General features: G+C 37.8%; 1 long non-coding RNA gene across 1 annotated transcript; it reads left to right on the forward strand.

The window, feature by feature from the left end:
• The first annotated feature begins 20240 nt into the window (after nucleotides 1-20240).
• Nucleotides 20241-21781, forward strand: LOC145823316 (uncharacterized). The gene is made up of 2 exons (XR_014365607.1): nucleotides 20241-20371; nucleotides 21056-21781. It is a non-coding gene; the product is annotated as an uncharacterized LOC145823316 (long non-coding RNA).
• The last annotated feature ends 3466 nt before the right edge of the window (nucleotides 21782-25247 follow it).

Raw genomic sequence — 25247 nt, forward strand, 5'->3', positions numbered from 1 at the left:
AACTATTTAGCTCGTCAGATTTATACTTTTTTTTCGAACATACACCTTTTGTGAAAGCCAAACTTAAGCCTTTTTCTGAAGTCAGTTATATCTTTTGTGAAAAAAAAAATTCATCGAATTTACAGATTTTGCCTAAACTTACACTTTGTCGTGAAAAAACTTACACTGTTGCTGAAAAGTTACTCCTTTTGCGAAAGAATTTTTGGAATAAGATTTATACCTTTTATGAAACTTACACTTTTTCTGAAAGCCCAACTTAAACCTTTTTCTGAAATCACTTACATCTTTTGTGAAAAAAAAACATTCATATAATTTATATCTTTTGCTAAAATTTACACATTTTCGTGGAAGTGCTTATATCTTTTCTGAAAAGTTACTCATTTTGTGAGATAATTTTGAAATTATTGTAAGTTCAAAAGGCGTAAGTATTATGTGTAAGTTTTAAAAAATTTATGAAATAAAATTTTTCACATATGGTGTAACTTTCAGAAAAGTTATAACTTGTTTTACAAAAGATGTAAGTATTATGTGTAAGTTGCCATTCACGTATGGTGTAACTTTCGGAAAAATATAACTTGTTTTACAAAAGATGTAACTATTATGTGTAAGTGACAAAATTTTATGAAATAAAAATTTTCACATATGGTGTAACTTTCAAAAAATGTATAACTTGTTTTACAAAAGATATCAGTATCATGTGTGAGTTGTCATTCACCTATGGTGTAACTTCCAGAAAATGTATAACTTATTTTACAAAAAATGTAAATTTTTTTCAACTTACACATAATACTTACGCCTTTTGAACTTACAATAATTTCAAAATCATTTCACAAAATGAGTAACTTTTCATAAAAGATATAAGCACTTCCACGAAAATGTGTAAATTTTAGCAAAAGATATAAATTTTACGAATTTTTTTTCCCACAAAAGATGTAAGTTACTTCAGAAAAAGGTTTAAGTTTGGCTTTCAGAAAAGGTGTAAGTTTCATAAAAGGTATAAATCTTATTACCAAAATTCTTTCACAAAAGGATAACTTTTCAGCAGCGGTGTAAGTTTTTTCACAAAAACTGTAAGTTTAGGCAAAATGTGTAAATTTCATCAATCATTTTTTTTTTCCACAAAAGATACTTCTCACAGGAGGTTTAAGTATTTCAACGAAAATGTGTAAATTTTAAAAAATAAATTATTTCACAAATGTTTAACCTTCCACAAATAGTGTAAGTGTTTTCACGGGAGATGTAAGTAACTTCGCAAAACCTGTAAGTTCCTAAGTCCAATCAACTATATTTGTCTTCTTCAAATAATGGCAATGTGAGAGAGAAGGGCGTTTCGGAGGGCTTGCTCTTTCTCTCAGTAGAAGTCCATTTCAGAGAAGACGAGTTTGGGAGGGCTTGGAATAGCGACTCCAAGTCCAAATCCAATGAAGAATGTCAATGTAAAAGAGAACCGTTTTAAATATAGAGCAACGGACAGACAGAGAGAGATAGACTGAGATCAACAGACAAAGACCTAGATGGACAGTGATCGTCAGAAACAGCCAGACCAAGATCGACAGAGAGGGACCGAATCGACAGAGACAGCCAGACCGAGATCGACAGAGAGGGATCGAATCGACAGAGATAGCCATACCGAGATCGACAAAGAGGGACCGAATCGATAGAGATCGACAGAGAGGGACCGAATCGACAGAGAAGAGACCACATGGACACAGACAGACCAAGATCGCAGGAGACAGACCGAGAGAGACCGACATCGACGGCCGACATCGACAGAGAGAGACCAAGATCAATAGCCAGAGAGAAAAAAACCTTCGATTTGCGGTGGCGGTGGCCGTAGAAGTGGAGGTGGCGGTGGCCGTGGAGGTGGCGACGGCAGTGAGCACCGAAGGCCACCGACGCTCGGGTGATCAGCGGGGGTCACGAACCCTTTGATTTGTTTAGTGGTTGTCCCAATTTGTTTATGAACACTTTGAAGTGTTACTCCTTTTGTGGTTATGAACACTTTGAAATGTTACTCCTTTTGTGTTTATGAATACTTTGAAATGTTGCTCCTTTTGTGAAATTACTTTTTCCATAAAATTTATACTTTTTATTTAAATTACACCTTTTGTGAAAGCCAAACTTAAACATTTTTCTGAAGTCATTTATATATTTTGTGAAAAAAAAAATTCATCAAATTTACACATTTCGCTAAAACTTACACCTTTTTGTGAAAACACTTACACCGCTGCGGCAAAGTTACTCCTTTTGTGAAAGAATTTTTGTCATAAGATTTATACATTTTCTTGAAACTTACACTTTTTGTGAAGGCCAAACTTAAACATTTTTCTGAAGTCACTTATATATTTTGTGGAAAAAAAAATCATCAAATTTATATACATTTTGCAAAACCTTACACCTTTTTGTGAAAACACTTACACCGCTGCGGTAAAGTTACTCCTTTTGTGAAAGAATTTTTGTCATAAGATTTATACCTTTTCTTGAAACTTACACCTTTTGTGAAAGCCAAACTTAAACATTTTTCTCAAGTCACTTATATATTTTGTGAAAAAAAAAATTCATCAAATTTACACATTTTGCTAAAACTTACACCTTTTCGTGAAAACGCTTACACCGTGCCGAAAAGTTACTCTTTTTGTGAAAGAATTTTTGTCATAAGATTTATACATTTTCTTCAAACTTACACCTTTTGTGAAAGCCAAACTTAAACATTTTTCTCAAGTCACTTATATATTTTTTGAAAAAAAAATTCATCAGATTTATACATTTTCTAAAACTTACACCTTTTCGTGAAAATACTTACACCATGGCGGAAAAGTTACTCCTTTTGTGAAAGAATTTTTGTCATAAGATTTATACATTTTCTTGAAACATACACCTTTTGTGAAAGCCCAAGTTAAACCTTTTTCTGAAGTCACTTATATCTTTTATGAAAAAAAAATTCGTAAAATTTATATAGTGTAACTTTCAGAAAAGGTATAACTTGCTTTACAAAAGATATAAGTATTATGTATAAGTTGTCATTCACATATGGTGTAACTTTCAGAAAATGTATAACTTGTTTTAAAAAATATGTAAGTATTATGTGTAAGTTGTCATTCACATATGGTGTAACTTTTAAAAAAGTATAACTAGTTTTACAAAAGCGGTAAGTATTATGTGTAAGTTGTCAAGATTTTTTGAAATAAAATTTTTCACATATGGTGTAACTTTTAGAAAAGGTATAAATTTTTTTACAAAAGATATAAGTGTTATGCGTAAGTTGTCATTCACATATGGTGCAACTTTCAGAAATGTATAACTTGTTTTACAAAAAATCTAAGTATTATGTGTAAGTTGTCAAAATTTTATGAAATAAAATGTTCCACATATGGTGTAACTTTGACAAAAGGTATAACTTGTTTTACAAAAGATGTAAGTATTATGTGTAAGTCGTCAAAAGTTACGCCTTTGGTGAGCAATTTTACAAAAGTTGTAAGTTGTCAGAAAAGTGTAAGAACTTTCACAATAAAGTGTAAGTTCTCACAAAAGGTGTAATTTTTCAGAAAAGCAATAAGTTTTCAAAAACGGTGTAAATTTTCAAAAATCCCTTACGCCTTTTTCTGAAATTACTTAGGCCTTTTGTTAAAATTTACACCTTCTGTGAAGATTTACACATTTTGTGAAATTATTTACACATTTTCTGACAAAATTACACTTTTACTCATATAATATATTCTTTTATTCATTTACCTGTTGGTGACCTATGTGTTAGTTTTCAAATATTTGGGTATAACTCAATACCCAAAAAGGTGTAAAGGTAACATAGAAAGGTGTAAGTACCTTGCATACCATATGCAAGGCACACTTAAGAAAAGTCCTAATAGGAACTCATATGAGGAAATTCTTAAATTATTATTTAAAAATTAATTCAAATTTTATTCTTTTAATAGTATCATTTTATACTTAAATTACATAATTTTGAATCAATTTTTTTTTCTGTTGTTAGTTATCTTTTATAATCAAACGAAAGTTGCGGACGTGATACTGAAACTTCGTTTAAAAATATACCCTCCAAATTATTTAAAAAATATCAATTAGAACTCACCTTTATTTTTTTCATGGGTCTAATTCATATTTTGAGAATAGTTTGGGAGTAAATAAAATTTTAAATGAAATTTGAATGTCATATCAATAAATTTTGTTTGATTATAGATGGTAATTGACGTTGGAGATAAAATTCATGCAAAATTAAATAATTTAGGTATAAAATTGATATTATTAAAAGAATAAAGGATGAATTGATTTTTGAGTGATAGTTTAGGAGAAAATAAAGTAGCGTTTGGTAAAGTTTTAGAATTATGATTTTAGAATAGAGTTGTATTTTGAGTTTGTGAGTTTTGAAATTATGATTTAAGTGTGAAAATTCTGTTTGGTTATAAGTTTTGAAAAGAATTTTGAATTGAGTTTGAAATGAATGATGTAACATATGATATTTGATTCAAAAACTTATAACTCGTAACCAAACACACAAACCCACAAATATTTACAAATGATATCTAAGAGGGAGATTAATGATCTGGTACTGGGCCGGACAGATCTAGGCCAGACAGAGTTTTGCCGGACAGATTTGGGTCGGGCAAGTGTTGGGGGATGTGTGGCCCAGTTTGGAAAGAAGTTGCTCGGTTAAGGCAACGCTTGGTTGGACCGAGCTACATGTTTGGCGGAGGCGAAGCCAGTCAAGTTAAGTGACCGGCGCCCGCAAAGGCAAGGTTGGACCGAGGTACCTGTTTGCTCGGCAGGTAGGTCGACCGCAGATAAATGTGAGTAGTCCCGAGCTCGGCTTTGCCGAGATGCCGCCGAGTCCGGTCCTCATCTGAGCTTAGCTGTTGGAGTACTTGGGCATGAAACGCAGCATGGCAGACGATGGCCGAGATGATACTGCCCGGCTGCCGAGCTCCCAGGAGCATGGGTAGGCAGTTGGGTTAGGTGGTGCTCAGCAAGGTTTATGCTGACAGATGGGATAGCAATGCCACGTGTTGAGAGATCACTGGGAGTAGATTTAGGGCGCAGAAGGTATATAAGCATGACTGCGCCCCCCATACGGGGACAACGAACACTGGGTAAGGAACACCTACTCTCAAACACTCTCCCGCTCTCTCTCTCCTCTCCCTAAGGTGTGTGCTAATTAAATCGTCGGAGGGGTTTTTCGGCCACACACCGCCGGGTAGCTCACCCTCATTGTGCTTTCAGGTGATCGGACAGAAACGGAGCTTAGAAGAAAGGAGTACGGGCTTGCTGAAATATTTGTTCCCCGTACAATTGGCGCCGTTTGTGGGAAGCGTGACAGACAAAACCTTGTCTTCCAGGCTCGTCTGATCGTCGTCCATGGCGAACAACGATGAGTTTCCGTTGTCTGCCATAGACGGAGCCACCCCGGAGTATACCCGAAGGAGAGAGGGACCTCCCGCCATCCATCCAATGGTGGACTTGGAGACGCCCACCGGAGGACAGTCAGGAGACGCGCGGGATAAGCACGGAAGAAGTTATGGTCATTCACGAAGTCCAGGCGGTCATCAACGGCGGAGAGAATCACATGCCCGACGTCTGGAACACAAGTTGAGGAACCATGACGCTGTCATCCGGCGAATGGCAGCGGAGATGGAGGAGCTCAAACGGCATGTCAAAGGGAAAGGTGTAGCTGGAGTGGGTGACCACAGTGAGCGCACCCCATCCCGCCGTTCAGGCGGACAGAGTCAGCGACGCACTCCATCCATTTCTATCACCAGAAGTTACCAGGTTGGTGATTCCGACATGCATGCAGAGAAGTCTAGCGCGTATGACAGCACCTACCGGCCCTCACGTCCGGTGACGACATCGAGGTACTCTTACTCCGCTCATTCGGAGGATTTACAGGCGGTCTTGAAGGAGCGGGCTCGCCGACGTGAAGCTCAGAGGATATCGGCGTTCCAGCGGTTATCCTACGGGGTTCACGCCAGCAAAAAGGTCGGAATGCCTCCACCCCGCCAAGCAGCGCCACTCCTAATGGATTCAGATTTGGCCAAGTTGAGTGCCACCCCTTTTTTCTTGGAAATAGAAACAACACCGCTTCCGGCAGGCTTCCACCAGCCTAAGTTCACACTCTACGAGGAGCCACTTCCGACAGGTTATGGCTGGACATAGGTGAAATGACGGACTTATGTGCCTGATCTTCCCGTCGAATTTAGGCGAGCTGGGCTTGAAGTGGTTCGAGAGGTTGCCGGAAGGGAGCATACAACAGTGGCATCAGTTGGCCGAAGCCTTTATGACGCGCTTCAAAACCAACACAAAAACACCAAAAGAAGTCGATCATTTACTTAGTGTCAAGATGGAACCGAGCGACACATTGAAGGCATACAACTCAAGGTATTGGGAAACCTTCAACGAGATCTTGGATTGCCTGGTCAACCTTGCAATCACGCAATACAAGCGTGGTCTTCCGGTCGGACATAGACTGCGGGACTCGCTTACCATGCACCAGCCGACATCCATGGGCCAACTCATGCAACGCATCAATGAGCATATTCGAGTTGAGGATGGCGCGTCGGCGTCTACCGCGAAATCAGTTCCGGCAGCGATAGACAAGAAGGCTGGAAAAGTGCATACAGTCGGACAGGAGTCCGGCCGATCTTCTGACCGCGCTGAGGAATCAGACCGTAGATCGAATCGGAAAAACCGGGGTAGAGGACGTCGTAATGACCGGGATGACTACCCCCGAGATGATGTAGCGGACGCAAACAGAAGGTTGAAGTCAAGGACTGGCATAACCACGGTCTTCAAGATTCCAATCTATCGCATACTTAGTGAAATCCGAGACGAGGAGTATGTCCGGTTTCCTACTAAGTTGGGCGATGGACAAAAGGGCTACAATCCGCGGTATCGTTGTACGTTTCATCGGGAGCGCGGCCACCGGACTGAGGATTGTTTGCCATTGAGGCAACACCTGGAAGAGCTAGTCGCGGCCGGGCACCTGGATCTTTACATTGATGGGGGCGTCAAGGCAAATCAAGTTTCGGTTGATCCGCGGGGACCGGACGACCGAGATGCACCTTCTCAAGGGGTTGTGAATGTCATCCACGGCATAGTGGAACCGGCGCGCGTTTGCGAGCTCCGTGGTATGATCAAAAAGGCAGAGCACATGAGGGAAGTTTTGTCAGTTCAGCTTGCGCTCAAGAGGGGGAGGACGGAAGCGAAAGAAGTGATCAGTTTCTCCTCGAGGGACTTGGAGCGCATTCAGACACCGCATAATGACGCCTTAGTAGTTACACTCCGCGTCAAAGACTTTGAAGTGAAATGGATCTTGATCGATCAAGGAAGCTCGGTCGAGATCATGTACTACGACGCTTTCCAACAGCTCAAGCTCCGAGATACGGATTTGGCCCCGGCGACATCGCCGTTGGTTAGTTTCAACTCACAACCTGAGTGGCCTTTGGGAAAGATTATCCTGCCAGTCAAAGCGGGATCTGTGGTCAAACAGGTGGAGTTCTGGGTATTACAGGTGCCATCTACTTACAATTTGATCCTTGGAAGGGGGTGGCTTCACGCTATGCAAGCCGTGGCATCGACTTTCCACCAAGTAATGAGATTCCCCTCGGCTATGGGGGAAATCGAGGAGATTTGGGGCGATCAGGTCATGTCCAAGCAGTGCTTCGTGGCGGTCAATGAGAGCCGGGCTGCCAAAAGATTTGTTCAAATGATTGAGGGACCGGAGGACCAAGGTGTCTTGGATGATGTGGGCACCAAGGCCGAAGACAAAGCTGTCGAGGAATTGGTGGAGGTGCGAATTGATACAGAACAGCCGGACAAGTTCTTCTTGCTCGGCTCAAGCCTTACGGCCATAGAACGGACCGAGATGGTTGAGTTTTTGATGGCCAACATCGAAGTTTTTGCATGGTCGCCTTACGACATGCCCGGCCTCGATCCTAGTTTTATTTGCCATCATCTCAATGTCTTCCCCGGTGCCAAGCCAGTTATTCAGCGGACAAGGAGATCGGCGCTGCATCACGCCGAGGTAGTTGCGGAAGAAGTCAAGAATTTGCTAGAGGCACGAGCAATTCAAGAAGTACACTATCCTTGTTGGATCTCAAATACAGTGGTGGTACCGAAGAAATGGGAAGTGGCGGGTTTGCGTTGATTACAAGACCGTCAACTGAGCTTGTCCGAAAGATAGCTTTCCCTTGCCTAGAATTGACCAGCTTATGGATTTGACGGCTGGACATAACAGGCTAAGTTTCTTGGATGCCTACCGCGGCTATCATCAGATTGCCATGCATGGCCCCGACCGAGAAATCACCTCCTTTACTACACCGAGGGGACTCTTTTGCTACTGAGTCATGCCTTTTGGTTTGAAGAACGCCGGGACGACTTTTCAGAGGATGGTGACCAAAATGTTTGCTCCTTTGCTTGGCCGGACAATGGAGGCTTACATCGATGATATGGTGGTAAAGAGCCGACATGAGGCAAACCATTTGTCCGACTTAGCCGAGATGTTTTCCATTCTAAAGAAGCACAAGCTGCGCTTGAATGCGTCAAAGTGTGCCTTTGGCGTGGGATCCGGAAAATTTTTGGGGTTCCTAGTCACGAACCGAGGCATCGAAGCAGACCCTACTCAGATCAGAGCCGTGCAAGAGTTGAAGCAGCCCAGCTCGGCTAAGGACGTGCAGTATCTGGCCGGGATGGCCGCCGCGCTTAATCGATTTATAAGCCGGTCATCAGATCGCTGCCGCCCTTTCTTTCAAGCATTGAAGTCAAAGTTCTCGTGGGACGAAGAGTGTGATCGAGCTTTGGCCGAGCTCAAGGAATATCTGTCTTCTCCGCCACTGTTGGTTACACCAAAGCCGGGTGAGGAACTCTACCTTTACCTTGCCGTCTCCCAGCACGCAGTCAGTGCGGTGCTAGTCCGCGCTGAAGGAATCAAGCACCTCCCAATTTTTTATGTCAGTAAGACCTTGCTGCCGGCTGAGACGAGGTACTTGCCGCTGGAAAAACTTACGTTGGCGTTGATGATGGCTTCAAGGAAGTGGGCGCATTATTTTCACGCCCATACCATCATCGTATTGACCGAGTTTCCCCTTAAGGCCTTGTTTGAACGGGTAGACTTTTCAGGCCGAATTCTCAAGTGGGCGTTCGAATTGGGACAGTTTGATGTAAAGTTCCAATCGTGCACAGCCATAAAGGCCCAAACTTTGGCCGATTTCATTGCTGAATTCTCGCCAGGAACTCATCTGGTATGCCCGGTTGATATCGCCGTGGCAGAAGAAGAAGGGACTACAAGCCTGACCGAGATACCACAACTGGGTGGAGTTGCTGACGCGGAATTTGCGCGCCCCACTGTAGTACCTTCAACTTGTACAATTCAACCAACGGAGTCGGGTATTGTTGTCCCACCCACTCTGTCCGGTACCGCGTCGTCAGGGGGTGAAGTAATGGAACTACTCAGCACAGAGCCTGCGGCCGACATAATACCGCAACCTGGTGATTCGCCTACGGACTTAAGCATTGTAGACCGACTTGCTGAGTCCGGTGCCGAATCACCAAGGGGGGCTAGAGTGGAACCAATCAACACAGAACTTGAAACCAGACAGCCAAGAAACCGTGATCCCATTGCCCTTCGCAACTCTCAGGACCCATCAGACTGCTGGAAGCTTTTTGTGGGGGAAATGTGGAAGCTTTTTGTTGATGGAGCGTCCAACCGTCATGGTGCCGGCCTAGGTATCGTCCTTATCTCCCCGGATGGCCTAACCATTGAACATTCTATCACGCTTGGCTTCCAGCATCTAACAACGAGGCTGAGTACGAGGCCCTTCTCGCCGGGCTCAAGAGCGCTATTCAAATGAAGGCTGCCGAGCTACTGGTGTACAGTGATTCCCAGCTTGTGGTTAACCAAGTCTCTGGGATTTACGAAGCAAAGGATGATAGAATGGTGAAGTACCAAGCTCTGGTCAGGGAACACATCAAGCAATTTCAGGCAATCAGTGTCCAACAGATTGGCCGTGAAGAAAACAGTCGAGCTGATGAGCTAGCTGGCCTCACTTCGATGGTAGATATTACGTCTCCAAACCCCCTGTTAATTGACTTTTTTCCACGGCCAAGCATTGAAGACGCCGGGCAGACGGATGTACTCTGCGCCGCGCTAGGTCCTTCCTGGATGGACCCCTTAATCTTGTTCCTCAGAGACCGGACTCTACCCACGGACAAGAAAGAAGCACACAAAGTCCGGGTGAAGTCAGAGCGGTTTTGGCTCTCTCCATCTGGTGCGTTGTATAAAAAGTCCTTCACTGGTCCTTATCTAAAGTGCGTGCACCCGAATAGTGTGGAGGCCTTCTTGTACGAAATTCACGAAGGCATTTGTGGCAGCCACATAAGGGGCAGGTCCTTGGCCTACCGAGCTATTTTGCAGGGATACTGGTGGCCATGCATGCAGGCCGACGCACAAAAGTGCGTCCGCAAGTACGAAAAATGCCAGAAATTCGTCCATCAGATCCATCAGCCTGCTAGGGAACTTCTTCCCCTCACCAGTCCTTGGCCCTTCGCCATGTGGGGGCTAGATATAGTGGGGCCACTGCCAACAGCACCGGGCAACCAGAAATTCTTCATTGCGGCCACAGATTACTTCACAAAATGGGTTGAAGCTGAGCCCTTAGCAACAATCAAAGAGAAAGACGTGAAGCGGTTTGTCTGGCAGAACGTGGTCACGCGGTTTGGCGTCCCCAAAATCTTGATCTCTGACAACGGCACCCAGTTTGACGGTCGCCTATTCAGAGGATTTTGTGAAGATTTGAAGATTGAATTCTACAACTCCACTCCGACTTACCCACAGTCCAATGGCCAAGCCGAGCCATATACTGGATGGGTTGAAGAAACGGCTGGAGAAGGCAAAGGGAAAATGGGCTGAGGAATTACCCAGCATCCTTTGGGCATACCGAACAACCCCGCGGCGATCTACCGGGGAAACTCCATTTGCTTTGGCTTATGGCATGGAGGCGATCATACCTTTGGAAGTTGGCATGCCCACCCTAAGAAGCGAGAGTTTTGAGCCTGAACTGAATGCCGAGGCTATCGCCTTGGAGCTGGACCTAGTGGAAGAGCGTCGGGAGAAGGCCCTCATCCATGTGGCCGCCTACCAACAAGAGCTCTCAAAGAAGTACAACAAGACGGTGCACCCCAGACCGTTCAAAGTTGGTGATTGGGTTTTGAGGAAAGTTATGGGCAACACCCTGGTGCCAGGTGAAGGCAAACTAGGGGCATATTGGGAAGGACCCTACAAGATCACCGGTCTGGCGGGCAAGGGGGCTTACCACCTGGAGGATCTAGAGGGAAGAGCAATACCCCGGCCATGGAATGCGGCCAACCTGAAACTGTATTATTTCTAAGCTTTTGCTTTCTTTTCTTGTGCAAAGGAATTTTTTGGCTTGCACTTCAGAATCTAATTCTTTTTGTCAATATATAGAAGTAATTTTGATTTAGCACTAGGGCTGTTGTATTAATGTAAAAACCGAGATGATTTACTCCGGTTGGAAGAGTTGGTGTTTTGCCCAACTTCGGATTCCCAACCGAGATGATTTACTCCGGTTGGAAGAGTTGGTGTTTTGCCCAACTTCGGATTCCCAACTGAGATGATTTACTCCGGTTGGAAGAGTTAGTGTTTTGCCCAACTTCGGATTCCCAACCGAGATGATTTACTCCGGTTGGAAGAGTTGGTGTTTTGCCCAACTTAGGATTCTCAACCGAGATGATTTACTCCAGTTGAAGAAGTTGGTGATCTGTTCAACTGTTATTTCTAGCCGAGATGCTTTATCCCGGCTGAAGACGTTGATGTTTTGTCCAACATAGTTATTTCCAGCCGAGATGGGTATTCCGGTTGAAAAAGTTGGTGAGTTCAACTTGGGTGTTATGTTCAATTTTACAATTTATACCGAGATGCTTTGCTGAAAAAGGAATTGATGACGACCGTCCAAACACTTGGTGAAATCAAAGCTTTTCATTGATAAAAAGTTAATACAAAAGGTGGGGAACTTAGCCCGGTTACATTTACAGAAACAGAAAAAAAAAAACCTAAGCTAGGGGGGAGAGATCAGGGAATTCCTCATCAGCCTCCAGGTTGACCGTGGCAGTTGGGTCCTGGACACCGTTCCCAGTCTGGCCGGCCCGCTCCTGTTTGGTTTGGTCCTCTCCTTCAGCGTCTGACTCACCCTCTTCTTCAAGTCCTTCCTCGGCCTCAGCTTGCAGCACGCTGAAGACGTCATTGGCATATGGAATGAGGTAGGTCGGTAAGAAGACAGCCGGTGGAGAGGCAAACACGTCAGTGTCAGGACCCTGACCGAGCTGTTGACAGGCAGCCTTCTATCCATCCTTGAAGTAAATGTCCTGGGTGGCGAAGACTTGTTTCTTGTAGTTTTCTTCGGCTTCGTTGAAGCCGGCGTTATTGGCGTCCTCGCGGTCTTTTTTCCTGGACTTCTTAAGCGGGTCAAGCTCGGCCTGGAGCCCGTCTTTCTGTTTCTCCGCTGCTTCAAGTTGGCCGAGCAGCCTGTTGTTGTCGGAATTGGCGGCTTCGAGCGAGGACTTTGCTCGGCCAAGCTCGGTTTGGAGGCTTTCAACTTGGCTGGCGGTATCACTCGCCTTCTGCCGAAGTCTATGGATGCGCTCCATGACTAAGTGCTGCTTTTGGATGGCCTGCAAAATGAGAATTTGATCAGAGAAGAAACCGTGCGAACACTTGTGAAAATTGAAGCAGAAGATTGAAATTCTTACCCTGGTCATGGACTTCACGGCGGATTTGACCAGCCGGGTGTCAGGAACGTAGTCGCTGCCAACCACGTCGCTGGGCAGCAGCAGAGCCTTTGAGAGGTCGAAGGCAAGCAAGTGCTCCTTGTCGCCTTTGACCGAAGCATTTGCCGAGATCTCTTTGCTCCGGTGCTTCAGCTGCGGCCGCCATGCTGGGATGGGGCTGACCGTGTCAGCAGGTTGCTCGGTTGTTAGTTCGGCGACGAGCTCGGCAGAGGGATCTGCCCGTGGTCTTTTGCCATCCCGGCGTGTTTCTTTGCTAGACTGCCCAGCGGCTGGAGAAGCTAAGGCGACCACGGCGGCACTTGATTGACCGGCAGCTGGAGAGCGGGCGACGACGCTCGGTATCTCGGTCGAGGTTGCAGTGAGAAGGTTTTTGATTCGGCTTCTTTTGGCCATTTCTTGTTCGTCTGTCAACCGAATTAAGGGGACGTCAGGAAGGGTAGGGTTTGGAGGTGGCGATGGAGCACGGAGGAAGTCTGTTACTTTACTCCGGCGCGGAGCAGAGTACCTGTAGGTTGGGGTGTAGCCGAGCAAATCGTTGCAATCTCGGTGGCGGTAGCGGAGCACGGTTCGGATGGCCTCAACGTTTGGATAATGATAGTTGGCTTGTAAGGCTTGAATTGCTGCAAAAGAAACGAGAAAAATGGTTAAGTACAGAATAATAGAGATAATAAGCTAACCGAGCAAGTTTGCGCGGCTTACATGTGGAACCGAAGTTCTTGCTTATGAACCAGCCCGGTACCTCGGCTGTTTCGTAATTACCAGACACCCATAAGAAATCGTCGTCGTGTAAATCCTTGTCCGGTGTGCCGGTCACAATTTTCTCTTTGCCCGGCTTGATCTTAAGATAGTAGGCGAGGCCGTCGCCAGTATGACCAAGGGTGTACTGCCGCAGTATCTCGGCTAAGCCTTAGTTTGTGCCTAGCCGGTTGTTTAGTTCGTGCACACCGTTTATTATCTGGTAGGTGTTGGTGGACACTTGGGTGGGTGCTAGCCCGGTTCGGCGCAGGAACTCGGTAATTAATGGATTGAGTGGGAAGCGCAGGCCTCCTTCGATGATAGACAGCACGGTGAAGGGGCATTGTTCTGGTCTGCCCCAAGGCGTTGTCTCTTCTGCTGCAAGTTCAAGATGAACGTCGGCCGGAATGCCATACTCCTCCCTGAACGCAGCCAGCGCGGCCGGAGTATCCACTAGGAAGCGGAATTTCTCCATTTGAGGCCGGCCTAGGATAGCTCGGCTGAGGGGTTTGGCACTGTGGTAATTGGTTGTTGCTCAGCCTTGAGAGCCTCAGGAATGGACAGTGGTCCCCTTGGACTCTGCAGGAAAATGATGGCAAGTCTAAGTATGAGCGCGGTCGCGCGAAGGGAGCTGGACTCTAGCTCGGTCATTAAGAGTGCCAAACCACCTCGGTCGTCTAAGCTAACTAAGGAGCTCGATCGCCCAAGCAGACCAGATGTTAGCTCGGTTGAGCGACCAATTCCTTTTGCTATATCGGTTTTTGCTGGGGTTGAGACAAACATGTTATTTGTTCGGTTAGATTGATTTTTTGGATCAAATGAAGACCAGGAGCCCAGTCCGCCCCAGTTCTTCAGTGTTCTTCAGGAAAAATGAAGAACACCGTTAACAATGGAGGGTTTGGGATGGTTTTAGGTGCCCAAGGCCTAAAAGCTATGATTTCATGCCCTAATATGTGAAATATCAAAGAAAACGACAGCAAAAGAGAAGTTTGAGGACTTACGAGCGTAGGGCAGAGTCCTCTTCTTCAAGCACAAACTCAGTGTTGGCAAGGAACAAGGGGTATGAGCTCTGTGAAGCTTGATAAGAAGGAGAGGCAGTAAGAACAGAAGGAAGATGGCAGGGGCATGTACATAAAGGGTAAGAAACCGCCCAAATTCAAATTTGCAAAGACGGCTGGGTTAGCCGCTCGAGGGCGAATAGAAGGATGACACATGTTCCCATTAATGCAGCGTCAGAGTTGAAGCGACAGGAAGGTCAGGCGAGACAACGACCGAGGAGTCAACCGGGCTGGTCTTGAAGACAGGAATGAAAAATCGGGAAGTTGAACCGGGCAAGTTCTGAAGCCAGGAATAATAACCGGCCTGATCGCCATTCTGCAAACTACGGACCGAGGAAAAGATTATCCCGGTCAGCATATGTAATCCCAGTCACGCTCGCACGGACGGAATTAAGGGGCAATTGAGAGGGAGATTAATGATATGGTACTGGGCCGGACAGATCTAGGCCAGACAGAGTTTTGCCGGACAGATTTGGGTCGGGCAAGTGTTGGGCCGAGGATGTGTGACCCAGTTTGGAAAGAAGTTGCTCGGTTAAGGCAACACTTGGTTGGACCGAGCTACATGTTTGGCGGAGGCGAAGCCAGTCAAGTTAGGTGACCGGCGCCCGGAAAGGCAAGGTTGGACCGAGGTACCTATTTGCTCGGCAGGTAGGTCGACCGTAGACAAGTGTGAGTAGTCCCGAGCTCGGCTTTGCCGAGATGCCGCCGAGTCCGGTCCTCATCTGAGCTTAGCTGTTGGAGTACTTGGGCATGAAACGCAGCATGGCAGACGATGGCCGAGATGATACTGCCCGGCTGCTGAGCTCCCAGGAGCATGGGCAGGCAGTTGGGTTAGGTGGTGCTCAGCAAGGTTTATGCTGACAGATGGGATAACAGTGCCACGTGTTAAGAGATCACTGGGAGTAGATTTGGGGCGCAGAAGGTATATAAGCATGACTGCGCCCCCCATACGGGGACAACGAACACTGGGTAAGGAACACCTACTCTCAAACACTCTCTCGCTCTCTCTCTCATCTCCCTAAGGTGTGTGCTAATTAGATCGTCGGAGGGGTTTTTCGGCCACACACCGCCGGGTAGCTCACCCTCATTGTGCTTTCAGGTGATCGGACAGAAACGGAGCTTAGAAGAAAGGAGTACGGGCTTACTGAAATATTTACTCCCCGTACAATATCTGAATCACATCTATTTTTGTTATAGAGTTACAAATATTTATTCAACTTAATTTTTTATATAAATAATTTATTTGATAAATCTTACTATACACGTGATTGAGATTATCAAAAGTGAATTAGGACAACACTCCATAAAGAAGTTCAATTCAATACAAAACATAATGGGGTGTTTGTTTCAACTTTTCAGAGCCAACTTATGGCTTTTACCTTTGAAAAAGTTATTTTGGACTGTTTGGTTAAACTTATTTCAAACAGCTTCTATTCTAACAGCTTATTTTAACTCAAAAAAGCTGATTCTGAGAAGCTGCTCACCTCTTACTTCTGATTATTAGCTTCTGCTGTGGACATGTTAATTTATGATTATATTCTTAAATTTTTTTATTTTTTATTTTTTTTAAAATAAAAAAAGACTCAAATGGACTATAGATTATTATTATTATTTTTTATGAGAAATGTAGACAAACAAAAAATAAAAATTAATTGAAAAAGCTATTTCACAGCTTATTTAACAAACACTACTCAGCAACTTAAATATAAAATCTAACAGTTACACTAAACAGATTAACAACTTCTGATTAAAGTCATAATCTATAATCTGTTAAGTTATAATTTATAAATTATTTTAACAGTTATACCAAACGGGACCAATAAATACTGCTTTACCAAAAAAGCAAAAATTACCTTGGGACAGCTTTTCAGAAAGTAAAATTACTTTGGCATTAGGGTGTAAATACGCACTTTATTATAACCCAGTACTTATTTGGAATATTTTATAGAAAAGTCAAAACTATTCCCAAAAATCAAGGATGGAACATGCACAACACGACACGGTGACAAAAAGACCAAATGACTCTTCTTTGCATTGGAAAAAAAAAAAAAATCAGCTTGCTTGTTGTCTTTTTTCAAAAAATATTTTTCAAAAAATTTTATTTTTTTATTTTTCGTATTTTTTTATTTTTACTGATTTTTTTTAATATTTTAAATAATTTTTTTACTTTTTAAACATATCTAACATAAATATACCTAAAAAATAAAAAAATTGTAAAAAAAATCTTTTAAAAATTTACTAAATATCAAAAATACAAAAAATACAAGAATTCAGTACATTTTTTATATTTTTATGTATTTATTAATTTTTTAAAATATTTTTTCACAAATTTTTTACTTTTAAATACATCTAACTAAGGTGCATCTAAAAAAATTAAAAAATATATTTAAAATTTTAAAAATATTCACTAAAAATAAAAGAATACAAAAATTAAAAAACTCAATTTTTAAAAATTTTAATTTAAAAAACTCAAATCAAACAAACTAAATACTAGTCAAATTTGTAACGAAGTGATAATACAAATTGAAAACAGGAAACATGTTCAAAATAAATAAAGCAATATGGCGGTGTCAGTATGCAATCAACTTCAAAGCAATCCGTATTGACCTACTTCAATCGTCACTGTCAGTACGCATAGGGGCATAGGAGTGAAAAGATAATTTTGTTATTTTATATAATATTTTAATAAATATTTTTTAAAAAAAAATTAAAAATTTATTTTAAATAATAATTTTTTTTCTTCTTATTTTTTTATTTAAAAATTTAAAAAAATATACTTATATAGTTCATTCCAAACAACTCCTAATTTAGAGTTAACTATTTTAATTAGTTTTTAATTTTTTAATCATTTTAGTTTGGTTTAAAAAGTCATATTTAAAAAGATAATTAATTTTTTTAATTAATTTGAAAATTGTAACAGAAAAAATAAAATAATTATAAAGAAAATATAATATTTTATATTATTTTATTATATTTTATTTTTATTAACTATTTTAATCTAAATAACCGTTCTCAAAGAGGCCCTAACCTAAAAAGACGTGTCGAAAGATGACTCAAAAACAACATGGCTGTGTTTGCTTTTGTTTTCAAATTATTATTTAGATCAAAAAATGAAAAATAAAAAAACATGTTTGGTTAAAATGTTTTTAGAACACAATTCAAAAAAAATTTTTCTTTCTCCTCTCTATTTTTTTTTATTATCAATAAATAAATCGATTAATTTTTTTCTCTCATCTCTCAAATTCTACACATTAATTAATCAAAAAAATTATAAATTATTTTAAAACTATTTTCAAAACGCATAACTAAATATATTTTTTAATTTTCAAAACAAATTTCAATCACTTATCTTTTAAAATATAATTTAAAATAATTTTGTCTTTTGAAAAGCTGTCCAAAAAACAAGATAACGTTTGCTTTTTGATAAAGCAAATATAGTACAGCACTCTGTGTGTGTGGTGGAGATTATTTTAAGTTAAAAGTTGATAATTACAAAGTAAAAATTAAAAGTATTTCACATTCAATTTTTGAAAAATCAATTTTTTCACCTTATTTAAACTATTTTTACTTAATAAATTATATTGCACTAAATAATCTTGCATGAACTCCTATATTAAAAAAAAAAAATTATAAGATGCTTCTATAATTCTCACCAAATACCCAATTCCAATTTTTTTTAAAAAAAAATTAAAAAATAATAAAAAGATCTTGAAAAAAATTCAAAATTATAGAAAAATTTATCATCTTAATTATTAAAATTAATAAGTTTTATCACAGATTTGTAATTTTTTTTGAATCTTTTCACGGATTTGTAATTTTTCTAAATTTTTACAGATTGGGTCACTTGATAAGGTTAAGTTTCACAAATTTTAAAAACAAAAAACTTTTCAATTGAATTTTTAAAAATAGTTTTTGATTTTTTTTTTGTTTTTTTTTTGTTTTTAGTGATTTTGTTTTTATTTATATTTTAGACATTTTTTTAGATGCACCCAAAAATAAAAAAAATATTTATGAAAAACGTATTGTGTTTTTTTTTATATTTAGTGATTTTTTTAAAAAAATATTTTACTTTTTAAGTATGTTTAGATTAAGTGAATTTTAAAAGTAAAAAAAAAATATGTTTAAAATATTTGCAAAATTCATCAAAGACAAGCAACACAAAAAACAAAAAAATTTCAAATTTTTTTTTTTTAAAATTTAGAGTTATGGTGATACCATATCACAATTGACACTTAGTATTTTACTTACCAATAATAAACCTACTTTGCTACATATTGAAATGGTAATACCAATGACATATATAAGCATTGTATTGAATGTTTCTTTCTTATTTAATGTGTTGCTTTTTTTTTTTAAAAGAATCAAACTATATAAAATACTATCAATATCTGTATATTATATCTATCTATCTATATCTATCTATCTATTTATCTATCTATCTATACTATACTATACTATATATATAAGCAAATGTAATTATCTTGTCAAAAGCTTACAAATATTTATTCTTAAATTCTCATAATTTTAAAACTCTCACTTTCCTACGTGGCAATCTTCTTTGATTGCCTTTTATGTTTTCTATTTTTCTTCATTTTCAATTTGTTTGATTAATTAAAATTAAAATTAATTCCATTGATTATGGATAAAGATTTGAATTTCAAAATTCTTCCATATAGATAAACATATAAAATTTGAAAATTAATTTTATATTCTACAAATAAAGATAAAAATTAAACAATTAATTTAAAAAAATTAATTTCATAACTTATAGATAATTTAAAATTTCTTCCCGTAAATAAACATATAAAAGTTGATAAATAACTTATGAAAATTAATTTCATGGCCTACAAATAAAGATAAAGATTAAATAATTGATTAAAAAAAAAAACGAAATTACATTCTTATAATTTTAAAACTCTCTCTTTCTTATGTGGTAACTTTCTTTGATTGCCTTTCATGTAAAAATTAATCAATTTATTTTAAAAAAATTAATTTCATAACTTTTAGATAATTTAAAATTTCTTCCCATAAATAAACATATAAAAGTTGATAAATAACTGATAAAAATTAATTTTATTGCCTACAAATAAATATAAAGATTAAATAATTGATTTAAAAAAAGAAGAAGAAATTACTCCTTTTTTTTTCCGTCATTTTGTACTTTAGTTAATTTCATTATAGACAAACATATAAAAATTCATAAATAACTAATGAAAATTTATTTCATAACCTATAGATAAAGATAAAAATTAAAAAAAAATTATTTAAAAAAATTAATTTCATGACTTATAGATAAATAAACATATAAAAATTGATAAATAATGTAATGACCCAGAACCGTATACCATGATTACCAGTAATTAATTATGTGTTAGTATGATTTAATTGAAGATTATCTGTTGAACTTAGAAAATACCTGTTGAGATTACGACTTCGAGACTGAAATTGATGACCGTAATGGGTTCAGAAAACGAAATTGAGCACGCCTATGTGATACCGGGAATTTTTAGAGCCAGTTGGGAAAATAAATTGAGAACTGAATTTCGTCTGATTCGTTAGGCCATGTTTGGCTCAAAGTTTGGCACAATTGTTTATAAATGATATATAGATAAGTATAAGGGCCTTTATTGACTCATTGACTCAAAAACAAAAGAGAGGAAAATATCTGAGAGAGAGAGAGAGAGTGAATTTGTGGAAGAGAGAAACCAAGGGGAAGAAGATAGAAGAAAAAGGGGGAAAGACATGCTAACTTCTCAAATTCACCATCTAAGGTAAGATTTTCATGAAATAGATTGTTGCTTCTTGGCCTCTAGCATGTTGATCTCAAGATTATGGCATAATAGTATGAAGTTCATGGTCAAAATCATGGTTTCCTTGCATGTTTGTCATATTTGAGGGAGAACCTCCATGGATGTAAGAAATGAAGCTTGTATGTACATGTTCATGGTTTCCTATTTTAATTCAAAGTTTGATCGTGTAAAGGATTCATGTGGGTTTTGATTTGAAGTTTTGATGTTGATTTAAGATGGGTTTGAAGTATTTTGGGTCTTAGATTTCATAAATGTGGGAAGTGATTTTGTAAAGAGGAGAATGAAGCTTGGAAGAAGAACCAAAAATTCAGATTTTCGCGCAGTGCGCTCGAGCGGAGGTATTCCCGCTCGAGCGTGAAAATCAGCCTCCCAGCAGTTTTGGGACTTTTTACGGTACGCTCGAGCGGCCAAAGTGGCGCTCGAGCGGGAAGGTCTTTTTCAAGAAAATTTTGGGGAAGTTGCAGACTTGATTTTAACATGTTAATTGCATCATTTATCATCTTATGAACATGAAATGAGTATGAATCAAAGTAAAGAAAGATTAGAATGAACATGAAATGAAGTGAAGGAAAGAATGAAGTGCATGAATTACAGGATTTAATGTTAATGTGTATTGAGAAATGTGTGATATGTTGATATTTGCAGGTCAAGATTTGAAGACCGTGCATTCGGTTTCGGAAACCCTCTGTGAGTAACATTTCTGTAAAGATATGTTATTATGAACTATGTTTTAAATGTATTACGTTATGCTATGCTTTGAAATGAGAATGTTTTCCGTGAATGAATGTCCTGATTTGCGAATCTAGTATGGCATCCATAGATAGTTGGGTCATGGGGGCGGGAACATGCAGGCCCATGCGTCATGAGTCATGGGGAACGGCATGGAAGGACAAGCCCATGACTAGTTACGAGATCTCGTAGACTGTTGACTGATAGACTGTATGAAAGGTTCTGTGGAGTATGCCATTACGTATGTTCTTATGATGACTGATGACTGATATATGTTTATGATTGATTTATTATGGATTTATGAAAATGTCAAACTTCGTTCACTAACCTCTTTACTGTTATGTTACTTGCTGAGCTCTAGCTCATTGTTTGTAATTATGTATTATAAGTGAGCATTCTGGAAGTCAAGCCTAGGCGGAGTCCGAGCCGAGCCGCCGTTTTGAAGCCTACCCAGTGTTTGGTGTGCTCCGAGCCGGGGCTAGGCCTGGAAGGCCGTTTTGAGAGCTTTGTCTTGTTGTATCTGTGGCTTTTGCCTATGTGTTGTATATGATCTTTTATTACATGTGATGTAATGTAGTGGGTAAATTAACACCTTTTTGGCATGTAAATACTTGTTCATATAAATGCACAGCTCTTTGGACTATTAGTGGTTATTGTTTTCGCTTCCGCGAGCCCCTTTTATTTATGTTTTGTATAGCAAGGCCTGTGGTAATCTAGGATTACTGGTCGGTCTCGTTGCCAAACTTCTAGGGGCGAGTTTGGGGCGTGACAAATAATTTATAAAGATTAATTTTGTGACCTATAGATAAAGATAAAGATTAAATAATTGATTTACAAAAATTTAAAATAGTAAAATTTAGATAAAGATATGATTTGTTAATCTATATATCTATCAAAAACATAAATATATCTAAATCTTTATTTTGATTTACTCATATTTTTTTCTCCTTCTATCACATATTATCTTTTTATTTATTTTAAATTTTTTATCTTATGAAATACCCTTATCTATAACTTCTTATCTCTTATTAAATTCTTAACATTTTCTTGATAATTTTTATTATTCGTTATTATCTACTAAGTGATAAAGATAAAAAATAAAAAAAAAATTATGGGCTCTAAATGAGAAGAGTATTAATAATGAAATTGGTTGGCTCTAAATGAGAAGAGTATTAATAATGAAATAATGAAAGCTGCATAGGAGAAGGCAGCACAAAAATTTCACAAAATTGATTGTCATCACTATATTTATCCAAGGTAATAATTTGATATTCTTTCTATTAGTTATTAAAAATAGTTTGCATTAGATCCTTGTTATGTTTTTTTTTTAATTTTTTTTTTATAAGTCTGTCATTCGTTATAGTATTATCTTATGCTAGAAAAACCACTTCACAAAATTAAAATATTATGTAATTGACATAATATTTTAGTATATTTAATATTTATAATAAACTCAAACACATATAAGTTTGATATCATTTTTAAAACCTCTTTTTTTTTTAAAGAAAAAAATTGGAAAAAACTAAATACTAATTTAGTGAAAAAAATTAATTAAACCACTTATCATTTTCATATAATTTTAGTTTTTTGGGGGTAAAAATATTTTTTTGATTTCAAATTTATCAAATTAATTTTAATTTTCAAAAAATATTTTAAAAATTAATTATAAAATTGAAACCAAATAATTAGATATGTTGCACATTAAAAAATCTCTCTCTCTAATTTTTTTTTAAATGGTATGAAACAACAGTCAAACAAAACAAATTATTTATAACCCACTACATCTCTCTCTCTCTCTAATTTTTTTTTGGGATAAATTATGTAAATAGTCCAAGTAATTTACAAGATGTATTAATTTGATCCTTATTATTTTAATTTGTTCGATTTTGTCTCTTAATTTAATAGATTGTGTCATTTTAGTTTAATAAATAACAGTTGTTAAGTTTGGTGGACGGAAAGTCTACACAATGTGTCAATTTGGTCCTTATAGTTTACACAATGTGTCAATTTAGTTTCTATAGTTTTAATTTACTCAATTTTGACAATGACCAAATTGACACATAATTTGACTTTCCGTCCACCAAAAGTCTGCACAACGTGTCAATTTGACCCTTGTAGTTTACACAATGTGTCAATTTAGTTCCTGTAGTTTTAATTTACTCAATTTTGACAATGACCAAATTGACACATAATTTGACTTTCTGTCAACCAAACTTAACAACCATTATTTATTGGACTAAAATGACACAATTCGTTAAATTAAGAGACAAAATCGAACAAATTGAAACAATAAGGACCAAATTGATACATCGTATAAACTACAGAAACTATTTGTATAATTTACCTCTTTTTTTTTAAATAGTTTGCTCCTGATATTTCGATATAATGTGTTTGGTAATCAAACTCTTTGAACAATATTTATCTAACTTAGATTTTTGAATTGTTTTTTTCAACTACTTCTAGCTCTATTTGCATGAATCTATAGATACTAGGGATGTGAACCTAGTTGATGGTTGTGTTTAAAATATAAATTTTAATTTTGAATTTAATACGTATTTTTAATATTGTTTAAGTGGTGAAAGTATTCTTTATTATATCAATCAACACTTATTGGTCTTTTTTTTTTTTAAATAGAACAATTGATACTTGACGTACGGAGAGAATACTACTTGGTAAAAAGAGAGAGAGAGATTCATAAAATCAAGTGAGTTGTTAACCTTTAATAATAATAATATAAATAGAAGATATATACATCTATCATGTATCTTCTATCTATATCTATATCTATATTATTATTAAGCGAAGGTTGGTGTCTAAGCCTTCTCCTCATGTCATGTGCCATTTTTTTCTATCCCAAAAACAAAAATTACATGCAGTGTTGAAAAAGGTTTGAATTGAAGATCTTTTGTTTCATTAAGAAACCTCTCACTACTTGAACAACATACATATTATAATATTAATTTCTTTATTATTTATTTTTATTTTTACTTATTTGAATTGTATATACAATGTGTGTGCCACTCACTAATTTATACATATGGAAACACAATATATATATATATATATATATATATGTGTGTGTGTTTATAGATTCAAACTTTTTTTTTTTTTTTTTAAATACAGGATACATACATATATGTATGTAATTTTCTAAAAGCTATTTATGCCATTTTTTGTTTGGCACCAAATTATATTATTTTTAAAATTTGAATCTATTAGAAAATAAGTTTATTAAGTAAACGTATTAGTCGGATTGATTTGTCCAACTCACACTCAACTTAACCCAATCCATTTAAATCCAACCAATAACTGGGCAGATTGGGTTGAATTATGTTATTACCTAACCTGCTTTAACCCGCCCATTTGCCACCTCTACAAATTACTAATGCTAGGGATTAGACAAGACTGGCAACTTCAGCAACTTCAATGAATGAGAACCCTTTATAAATTTAAGTTTTACAAATTTTAAAAACAAAAAACAACTTTTAAACTAAATAACATCTATTGCGTTTTGGTTCTAAAGTTTTAAAAGTAGTTTTTGATTTTTTGTTTTGTTTTGTTTGTTTGTTTTTTTTTTAATTTTATTTTGTGTTTTGTCGGTCTTAGTGAATTATATATATATATATTAGTAATTTTTTTTATTTAATTACTAATATATATATATATATATTAGTAATTATATATATATATATGTGTGTGTATATTTTTTTTTGTGAAATATGTACTGGATTTTTTTTTTTATATTTAGCAATTTTTTATATAAAAAAAATCACAAATATTTTTACTTTTAAGTATAACTAAATTAAGTGAATCTAAAAAGAAAGAAAGAAAAAAAATCTGCTTAAAATGTTTAAAAAAATTCACCACAAACTTACATGCAGAGTAAAAATTATTTTTGAAAACTGTTTACTAAATAGAGTAAAAATTATGTGTCGCGATGATATCGTTCCACCATTGACACGTGATATTATCTACTAACAAACTTACATGTAGAGGGTGAACCTGCTCAAAATATAACTATATTACGATATATACATGAGAAGATAAATGACAAGATATTATTGGATGAGATACCAATAATATAATTGTGTGGGTAAAAATCTGACCA

The sequence above is a fragment of the Camellia sinensis genome, chromosome 4 (assembly GCF_055761805.1).
Source record: "Camellia sinensis isolate YWXY chromosome 4, ASM5576180v1, whole genome shotgun sequence".
Taxonomy (NCBI): domain Eukaryota; kingdom Viridiplantae; phylum Streptophyta; class Magnoliopsida; order Ericales; family Theaceae; genus Camellia; species Camellia sinensis.